The sequence below is a fragment of the Pteropus vampyrus genome, unplaced genomic scaffold, assembly GCF_000151845.1.
Source record: "Pteropus vampyrus isolate Shadow unplaced genomic scaffold, Pvam_2.0 Scaffold63, whole genome shotgun sequence".
Lineage (NCBI taxonomy): Eukaryota > Metazoa > Chordata > Mammalia > Chiroptera > Pteropodidae > Pteropus > Pteropus vampyrus.
Genome location: NW_011888844.1, coordinates 4,786,864 through 4,797,564, shown reverse-complemented (window position 1 = coordinate 4,797,564; position 10,701 = coordinate 4,786,864). Strand labels below are relative to the sequence as shown.

At 33.9% G+C, this 10,701-nt stretch overlaps 1 long non-coding RNA gene across 1 annotated transcript; it reads left to right on the top strand.

Annotated features, from left to right (window-relative positions):
* Positions 1–1,044: 1,044 nt before the first annotated feature.
* LOC111740408 lies at positions 1,045–10,057 on the top strand. Its single transcript, XR_002780605.1, has 3 exons — positions 1,045–1,223; positions 2,856–2,858; positions 10,046–10,057. It is a non-coding gene; the product is annotated as an uncharacterized LOC111740408 (long non-coding RNA).
* Positions 10,058–10,701: the final 644 nt, after the last annotated feature.

Genomic DNA, 10,701 nt, shown 5'->3' with positions numbered 1-10,701 from the left:
CACATCACTGTGTATCCTCCGCGAGTCAGGTGCACCTTGCTGAACAGAGCCAAGACACACGGTAGTGGCAGCTGGCCTTGGTTTCTGGTGTGGTTTTTTAAGGCAACTATAACCACAGCATCTGTGGATTGCTTGCTAAATCTTAACAGGTGTACCTGGAAGGGCACAGATTGGGGCTAAAATTGGCCTTCAGCTAAACCCCTCAAAGGACTTTGCCATTGGACATCTACTACACAAAGCTGCACTAATAAGACCTGGAGACTTAGGAGCTTTTCTTAGTGCATAGAAACAGAAACAAAAAGTCAGCCAAAATGGGAAGACAAAGAAGAAGAAACCATATGAGAAACAGAACAGAGATCCAAGGATAATGGAGTCAAGCAATCTAATAGATGCAGAGTTCAAAACACTAGTTATAAAGATGCTCAATGACCTTAGGGGGAGTATAGATGAATTCAATGAGAACTTTAAAAAAGAGATAAAAATATAAAAATGAAATGGAAATTATAAAATGGAACCATTCAGAATTAAAGAACACATTATCTGAGATGAAGTGTATGTTATATGAAATCAACAGAATGGATGAAGAAGAGGATCAAATCAACAATATAGAGGATAGGGAAACTAAAGACATTCAATTAGAATTTGAAGAAAAAGGAAGCCAAGACTATAATAATAATTTAAGGAGCCTATGGGACACAATTAAATGTAAAAATATCCATGTCATAGGAGTTTCTGAAGAAAAACAAAAACAAAAAGAAAAGACATTTAAGAGCTATTTGAAGAAATAGTGATGGAAAACTTCACTCAGATGGCGAAGGAAATAGACATACAACCCCAGCAAGTTCAGAGAGTCCCAAGAAAGAGGAACCCAAAGAGGCCTACACCAAGACACATCACAATTAAAATGCCTATGCAGGACAGAAAGGCTTGGCACAGAATATTCGACATGATGAAAACTCAGGATCTACAACCAAGAATACTTTATCCAGCAAAGCTATCATGTACAGTGAAAGGACAGATAAAGAACTTCACAGACAAAAATAAGCTAAAGGAATTTATCATCACCAAGCAAGTACTACAGGAAATGTTGGCAGGACTTCTTTAAGAAGAAAAAACATGTATGAAAAACAAGAATAAAGAATGGTAAGAACTATATTTCTATCAAAAAGTACCTCAAATGGGAAATAATTAAGTGCCCCAACCAAAAGTTAGAGTGGCTGAATGTATAATAAGACCCTTACATATGCTGCCTACAGGAGACTCACTTCAGATTAAAAGATACACACAGACTAAAAGGAAGGGATGGAAAAAGATATTGCTTTGATGGACCTAGAGGGTATTGCGCTGAATGAAACAGTTGGATAGAGAAAGACAAATACCACATGATTTCACGTCCATGTGCAATGTAATGAAGAAAATCAACAACAACAACAACAAAAGTGTAAATAAACTCATAGATACAGAGAATATTTTGAAGGCTACTGGATTGGAGGGATTTTGGAGGGATGACAGAAAAAGGCAAAGGGATTAAAAGGTACAAATGGATAGTTGCAGAATAGACATGGAGATGTAGAGCATAGCATAGGGAAGATGATTCGTAATGTTGTAATAAATATGTAAAGGAAAGAGGGGCACTAGATTTAGTGGGGTGATAACTTTGTGAGTGATGTAGATCTCTGATTACTAGCCTGTACAACTGAAAGTATTATATTATTGTATGCCAAGTATAATTGAAAAAAAAAAAACTCATGGAACTGTACAATGTAAAAAAAAAAAAAACAAATAATTAGTAAGAGGAGAACACATGAAGGCCAGGATCAGTGAAAGAAAGGAAATAATCAAAATTAGAGCAGAATTAAATGGATTTAAGAATAAAAAGGCAATAAAAAATAATGCAACAAAGAACTGGGCTTTCGAGAGTATTAATAAAATTAATAAACCCCTGGCTGGACTCACTAAGTAACAAAGAGAAAGGACACAAATAAAATCATAAATGAAAGAGATTATACAGCATATACTGCAGAAATAGAAAGGATCATACAAGAATACTGTAAACAGTTATATGCCCCCAAATTTAGTAACCTAGAAAAAATGGATAAGTTCTTAGATATATACAACCTTCCTAGACTGAATCATGAAGAACTGGAAACTCTAAATAGACATATAAGCATTATGGAAATTGAAACAATCATTAAAAAAAAAAAAAATCCGAAAAGTAAAAGTCCAAGACTAGCTGGCTTCATCGGTGAATTCTACCTAAGATTCAGAGACTTAATATCCATTCTTCTCAAACTTTTCCAAAAACTCGAAGAAGAGGGAATACTTCCTAATTAATTTTATAAGGCCAACATTACCCTATAACCAAAACCCATTAAAGTAACACAGAAAAAAGTAAACCACAGTCCAATATCTCTCTTGACACAGATGCAAAAATCTTAAATAAGATAATAGCAAATGAAATACAGCAAGAAATCAAAAAGATTATACACCATGATCAAGTGGGCTTCATTTCAAAAGCACAGAGATGGTTTAACAAATGTAAATCAATGTGATACAGCTCAATATATGAGTGGATAAATAAGCTGTGGTACATATATACAAGGAATATTACTCAGCCATAAGAAGAGATGAAATACTGCCATTTGCATCAACAAGGACAGACCTTGAGATAATCATGCTAAGTGAAATAAGCCAGACAGAAAAGGTTGAAAACCACATGATATCACTTATATGTGGGATATAATCCTAAAAGCAATAAATAAACAGGACAAACAGAAACTCGTGAACATGGACAATAGACTAGTAGTTATCAGAAGGTCAGGGGAAGCGGGGGAGGGGAGGTAGATGGCGTAAAGGGGGTCAAATATGTGGTGACAGAAAGAAATCTAATTATGAGAGGTGAACATACAATGCAATATATATATATGCCTTACAGTTAAATTGCACACCTGAAAGTTACTGGATTTCATTAACCAATGTCACTATAAAAAATAATAATAAAGCAAATTTTAAAAATAAAAGGGAATAAGATTTGCATAATGAAGTTTGGCTTGTAAGAAATACATGTATCCCACTATCATTTTCCTATTAAGCAATGTGTATATATAAAATATTTTGAAAAGTAAATAATCAGCTATTTACAACTGCCTGGTGTTTTCAAAATAGCAAATTCAAGTCTTTGTTTTTTTTGTATGTGTGTTGGTATTTAGGTAAGCTTTATTCAAATGAAGTTTGCTTTATGAATAGGCCTATCATTCTTTATATGATCCATTTAAATGAAAGGTAAACTTCTAAACATTAAAGTTCAGCACTTTAGACCAATTTATGAATAGATTAGTGATGTTCAAACTTTTTATTATTGAAACGTTTTCACAGGCTAAAATTTTTGTTTGCAGGTTTATAGAATCAAAGCTTCAAAAAGAACTAAACGACTCCAAAATAACATTAGCTGAGTTAAGGGGAAATAATTACAAAGTAATCTTACTATATAAATAAAATATTTCAGCAATCCTAAAAGCAAGTTCCATTACTGTACTATTCATTGTTTACCTATCAGCAGGTATTAGAAGAGAATTCCTCAATCTTATAACCATGCTTCCTTCTTATACACTCATGAAAACAAGTTCTTGCACTTAACAATAAATAAATAGGCCTTAAATTGATGACAGCTTTGGTTCAAGCTGTAATACATGGCTTACTTAGCTCAAAGTTTTTTGTAACACTACTTAAATATTAAAATATAGCTAAAATAAAAATTATATTGATTAATCAGTATTTGACCATATATATTTAAAGTGTTTCCAGTGCAATGTGAGAATTACTGAAAACCAATGACTGAGAAGAAAAAAAAAAATTTTTTTAAAAAGTTAGAAAATGTGGACTTTCTAGTCCACACTGTCACTAATTAACTGTGATTTTAATGTGAGTTCTCAAACTCTGGAAAATTTTGCACTCCCAGAGAATAAAATTGATAGTTTCTTCACAAATTTGTTGTGAAAAAACATAAGAAAATAAATGAAAATAACTTTGATTGTTTTATTTTCATTTTTAATATATTTTACAAATAGATACAGTTGAAGAATCCTCTCCTTAATTCCATTTTGTTCCTTTTTCTTCACTCTATCATAGTTTGTTTGTATCCTTACAATCTAAGTTTCTATAGTGTTACTGCAAATAAATGTATCCATAAGCTTCATGTAAATTACATTATAGTGTATATCAATCCAAAGTTTTTATTTCTCAATGTGTTCCCCAAAACAATCCAGATTAATACATGTAGATTATATATACTCATTTTATCTACAGCCTAATATTAAATCATATGACTATAGTAAAATGCATTTATCTATTTTCTTGTTAATGAACATTTGACTTGTTTTCAATTCTTCATTATTACAAAAGAGTGCTGAAATGATTTTGTGTGTGTCTCCTTGTTTATATGTGTAACAAAAATGTCTAGAGAATTCACCTGGAACATAAACTGATAGGTTACAAGGTGTGAGCAGATTATAATTTACTAAATATTGCCAAGTCTCCTCCCAAAGTTTAAAAGTTCATAGTCATAACAGCATTTATAAGATTTTCTTATGTTCTACATCATTGTCAATACTCGATATCATCAGATGATCTTTTTTTGTACTATAGTCTTTGTGTTATGGGAATGAAAAGGCTAACAATAGGCCTCTATCTGATTCCTTCTCCACCTGAGACACCAAGGAAAACTGGGGAATAAATGACCTCTATTAGATCTCCCTGTAAAGGTAATGGTGATATATACAATCAGAAAGATATTGAGAAGTCTCTTCCTATAAAAATGTTTTAGCAAGGCAAAAACAGATCTTTCTAGATTGATTCTTTCAAATAAACTGACAATTTATAGATTGATGGAGCACCATTTGCTAGAAAATAGGGAGTAGCTGGTAAGCTGTGTAATTAAGTGTATAAAATGGAAATGTTTTAACACTAAAATGACATTTATTAATTACAGTAATTCTATATGCATTATTTAAAATTAGTCTGTTATTTGACATCAAAATGTTTTTAAATAATGGAGAAAGAGACCTTTTTAGGTGACTTTATGTGACAGTTTCTGGTTTCATCATAAATGAATACTTTTTCTGTCTATATTGTTGGCCTGTATGTTTTGGATTGTTAGTAGACTTTGGCTGTTGGTTAAATCTATGATTCATGTGAGTTTGCTTTTACATTTCTAAACTTCGTTCACACATACTCTATTGTAGGTACCTGCTTACTCTTATTTATACCTTGATGAACTCTAAGCTTCTTAAATATGGAGACTATATTTCATGTACTATTTTAACATTAATAGTAATCATGTATATATGCTCAATACATAAATAATAATTAAAGAAATAAGTACCAACATAGATTTTGAAATTTGTTTTTAAAAAGGTAACTGAGGTAAACTAAGAAAATGCATAACTTAGATTCCTGATGTCAGGGAGCACAATTTAATGATGATTCAAGCTGCTGTGCTCTGAAATCTATCTTCATATTTATGTAGAGGCCATGCCACTCCCAGCCAATGATTGAGTATGGCAGGGATATTAAGTCATGGGATATATCTGATAGGTCACTTAAGCCTGAAGGCTCTTCATTTACTATGCTTTTATATTTCTAAACATTGTTAGACCTACGCTGAAGTCAAAAACTTTTTTTTTTTTTTTGCCCAAATTTTCTTCCTTGGCACTTCCACAACAGTTAGAGCTACATAACATTAGGAAAGTTCTTTCAGCTTCTTCTGGCTCTTTATTCTTGTATAATGGTAAGTTTTATATGTCAACATAGCTAATATATACTGTTCATCTGTTTGGTCAAACACTAGCCGATATGTTCTTTTGAAGGTATTTTATATGTGATTAACATTTACAATCAGTTGACTTTAAGTAAAGCAGATTGTCCTCCATAACGTGTGTGCAACTCATCTAGTAAATTGAAGTACTTAAGGACAAAAATCGAGGTTTTCCAGAGAAGAAATTCTGTCTGGCCTAAAAATTTAGACTTTACAACCCTTACAATTGTGAGATTTAATTCTGTGTAATAAATCTCTCTCTCTCTCTCTCTCTCTCTCTCTCTCTCTCTCTCTCTCTCTCTCTCTCTCTCTTTCTCAGTAGATAAATGATGATAGATAGATAGATCGATAGATAGATAGATGATTGATAGTTTGATAAATAGATAAGTAAGATACCTTTCAATCTATATATGTATATGTATTATATATCTATATTTTATTTCTGTATTTCTCTATTTCTATATATCTATCTATTCTTCCATCAACACACAGAGAGAAAATCTATTGGTATTATTTTGCAGAAGAACATTAATTTGTACACAATAGTTGAATAAATAAGTATCAATACATAATTTAAAATTTACATTTTAGAAAAGTTTCTAGAGGAACAAAATCTAGAGTGAGTTTTATCAATTGGTTCTGAGGGTTCCAGAACCTGTTCTCTAATTTGATTGTATTGAAAGGCACTAATAACTATTTTCACCATGACACAATGTAGCAAATATAGATATGCAAAATTTTATAATTGGATACTCCTGATCAAAAATTTATAAAAGGCAAGGTTCTAGATGACCATGTACTTGTTACCATAGAAAAAATTGTCAAACTAATAAGTATATTGAGATTGGATGGTTGCTCCTAATGGCACTGGACAAAGCAGAGAAAGAAAAGGATGAGCTCAGAGCTTCAGATTCCTACCTAAATAAGGCCTCATAAATAACTTGAATGTTTTAGATTTGGTTGCTATAATGAACAGAAGACACAGAGCAGTAATCAGAATTATCTGACTCACAGACACCTATAGTGTTGGCTAATAGATCATAGTGTTCTAAAAGTGAAATAGATGAGCAATCTACTAAATTTTTAATTTACTTGTGTATATGTAAGAGCTCTAGGTCAAGTGAACAGAAGTATAACTTCAAAAATAAAAAGTGGGGAGTTATAGCCCTTCAAACAATTCCCATACTTGGGCCAGCTTAGGGATTCAGATATAGAACCCCTTGAAGAAGAGTTCAAATATTCCTGAGGAACACCCCACTACACAGCCAAAAAATTACAGTCTTAGTCTTTATCTCAGCCTTCCCAAAAGGACCAATAGCCTTTTTTTAGGGTGCCAGTGCACTGCAAAGAGTAAATAATCAGAATTTAGGGGGATTTACTGGACACCGACTTTGGACAGATATGAATTCCAGGAGACACAAAACATGCTGTGGTCCACCAGTCAGAGTAGGGGCTCATGGAAGTTACGTGATTATTGTTTTACTTCAATTTCATTACCCAGTTGAATCAATGAGTTCCTAAACACATCCTATGTTTATTTCCCAAGTTCCAGAATACATAATTGGAATAAGCATACTCAGCACTGACATAATACCCACAGTGGTTCCCTGACCTGTGAAATAGGAGCTATTATGGTAGGAAAGGCCAAGTGGAAGACAGTGGAGCTATCTCTATATAGGAAAATAATAAACTCAAAGCAGTGTTGCATTTCAGGAAGGACTGCAGAGACAACTGCCAGCACCAAGGACTTAAAAAGTTTAGGGATGGTGATTCCCATTACATCCTCATTCAACTCGTTTATTTGACTTGTGCAGAAAAAAAATACAGATCTTGGAGAACGACAGTGGATTATTAAAAACTTAAATAGCTGGTGACTCCAATCACAACCGCTGTTCCAAATGTGGTTAAATGGCTTTAGTAAATTAACACATATATTAGTACTGGGCATGCTACTATAAATCTGGCAAATACTTCATTATTGATACTTATTACTAAAGACTACCAGAAGTAGTTTGCTTTCAGCCTCCCGATTCAGCAGTTCATCTTTACTGTCCTTAGGGGTATACAAACTTTTTAACCCTATATTATAGTTTTGTTAATAAGGCACTTGATTGCCTTTCCCTTCTATAAGACATCACTATGGTCCATTATATTAATGGCATTACGCTTATTGGACCTAGTGAACAAGAAGTGGAAACTAATCTAGACTTATTGGTGAGACGTTTGTGTGTCAGAGGGTGAAAAACAAATTTGACAAAAGTTCAGGTACCTTCCATATCATGAAAATTTTTAGGGTCCAGTAATATGAAATACTAAAACATTGCTTCTAAGATAACAGATAAGTTTTGTTGTTGTTGTTGTTGTTGTTGTTTTGTTTTTTAGGTTTTTTTTTTTTTAATCTTTTCCCTGCTACAACCAAAAGAGAGACACAGTGCCTAATAGGTCTCTTTGGATTTTGGAGACAATGTATTCCTTATTTTGGTTTAGTATTATGTCTCATTTACCAAGTAACTGTTAATTCTGGGGAACTCCAAAACAGAAGAAGGTGCTGCAAGGGCTCCAGTCTACTTGGAAAGCTGCTCTACCACTTGGGCCATATTATCCAGAAGATCCAATGGTGCTCAAGTGGCAGATAGAGCTGCTGTTTGGAACTTTTGCCAGGCCCCATTGAGAGAATCACAGAACAGACTATTGGGATTTTGAAACAAAGCCTTGCCATCCACTGTTGATGACTACTCTTTATTAAGGAAATAGCTTTTGTCTTCGTACTGGGCTTCAGTAGAAAATAAATACTTAACTATGAGACACCAAGTTATCACTTAATCTTATTTGTCCATCATGAAGTTAGTATTGTCTGACCCAACAAACCAATAAGTTGGCCATGCACAGAGCATTTTGTCATAAAATGAAGTGTCATATATAACATTGAGTTTGATGAGGACTTGAGGACACAAATAAGTTACATAATGAAAGGGTCCACATGTCCATGGCCCCCACATTTAACACATTATTTTTCTGCTCCTAGCTCAAACTTATGGCCTCATGGGGAGTTCTCTACCATCATTTTACTAAGGAAGAAAAAACTCAGAGCTGACTTATAAATGGTTATGTATGATATGCAGGCACTATCCCAAAGTTGATAGCCCCTATCTGGGCTATCCCTGAGGGACTACATGAAGGAAAATTCTCTCAGTGGCAGTGCACTCTGCACCTGATTGCTTAACTTGCTTGTAAAAAGGTAAAATGATTAGACATATGATTACACATTGATTTATGGGCTGTGGTTAATGGTTTGGGAGAACAATCAGGAACTTGAAAAGAATGCGATGGGAAAATAAGTGACAAGGAGTCCCGGGGATGAGATATGTGGATAGACCTCTCTGCATGGACAAAATATATAAAGATATTTGTGTACCATGTGAATGTTCAGCAAAGAGTAACATCAACAGAAGTTTTAATAATTAAGTGTACAGGATAACCTGTTTTGTAGATACCAGTCATCCTCTCTCATCAACCACCCTTCTTATTATCCAGTGGCCTCATGAACAAAGTAGCCATAATGCAAAAATATGAAGGCTATATTTGGCCCCGATAACATTGATTTTACTCATCAAGGCTGACATAGTTATGGCCACTGCTGAGCACCCAATCTACCAGCAGCAGAAACCAATATTGAGCTCAAATATGGCATCATTTCTTAAGATGATCAGACAGCTACTTACTAACAGGTAGATTACTTTGGACTGGTTTTACCATGGAAGATGAAGCATTTAGTTCTTATAGAATAGATATACTGGTTGTGGATTTGCCTTCCCCGCATGCAATGTCTCTGCCAAAACTACCATTTGTGGATTTATAGAATGTCTTATCCCCCATTATGGCATTCCATGCAGCATTGCTTCTGACCAAGAAACTCACTTCACAGCAAGTAAAGTGTAGCAATGGAACCATGATAATGGAATTCACTAATCTTATACATTTTCCTTCATTCTGAAGCAGCTGGCTTTATAAAATAGAGGAATGGCTTTATGAAAGCTCAGTTACAGTGATTCCCCACCACTGTGGTGGTTTTCCAAATGCTAAATATTCTATTGGATATGTCTCAGGAAAGCACACTGATAAAGGACAATGTTTGTATATAATGACTAAGGTATTTTAAAATATTATAAAGACAAACTATGCAAATACAGAGGAGTTCACCAACTATTGCTAAGCTATATAGGTGCTCTTCAGAGTAGTAATGAGAAACTGACAGCTATGAACATAACATACTATGTGTGAGATATCCAGGAGGCATCTTTGGTAGTTTACAAAGAGCCTTTATTACCTACCGTGAAAGAGCAGACACAATCAAGCTTTCAGCTGAAGTTCTAATAGAGGTACAGAGCTCCAGAATCATTTAAAGCTTAGCTAAGCGAGGTCACTATGATACAGTATGATCTATTTTGGGGAAAATATAGGACTTTGAAACATGATGACGATAACAGGATAAGACCATGGCAGAATCTCCTGAAACACTACAGTTTGTAAATGTGGCACACTATTTCATAGTAACAACTTATGATTTCTCCATGCTGAAAGGCTCTTCAGAGTTCCAAGTAGTACAAGGTAAGAAATGCCCCCATCTGGAGCTGCTCCAACTCCTTTCTTAGCTATTAGGCTGATAATTAGTATTATATACCAAAATAAAACAAGTAGGGAAAATGCTGGGCTTGATAAAGGAAGAAAAAGTGTGTATAATTGTGAAGTCTTAAGAACTAACACATTATTAGCAAGAACAAAGGGAGTACCATTGGAATTAAAATGTAAAGGTGATTGATTAAGGGTGCTTGAATTTAAAAATGGATAAGCAAGAATTCATTGCATGGAAGACATTTCCTCAGAATACA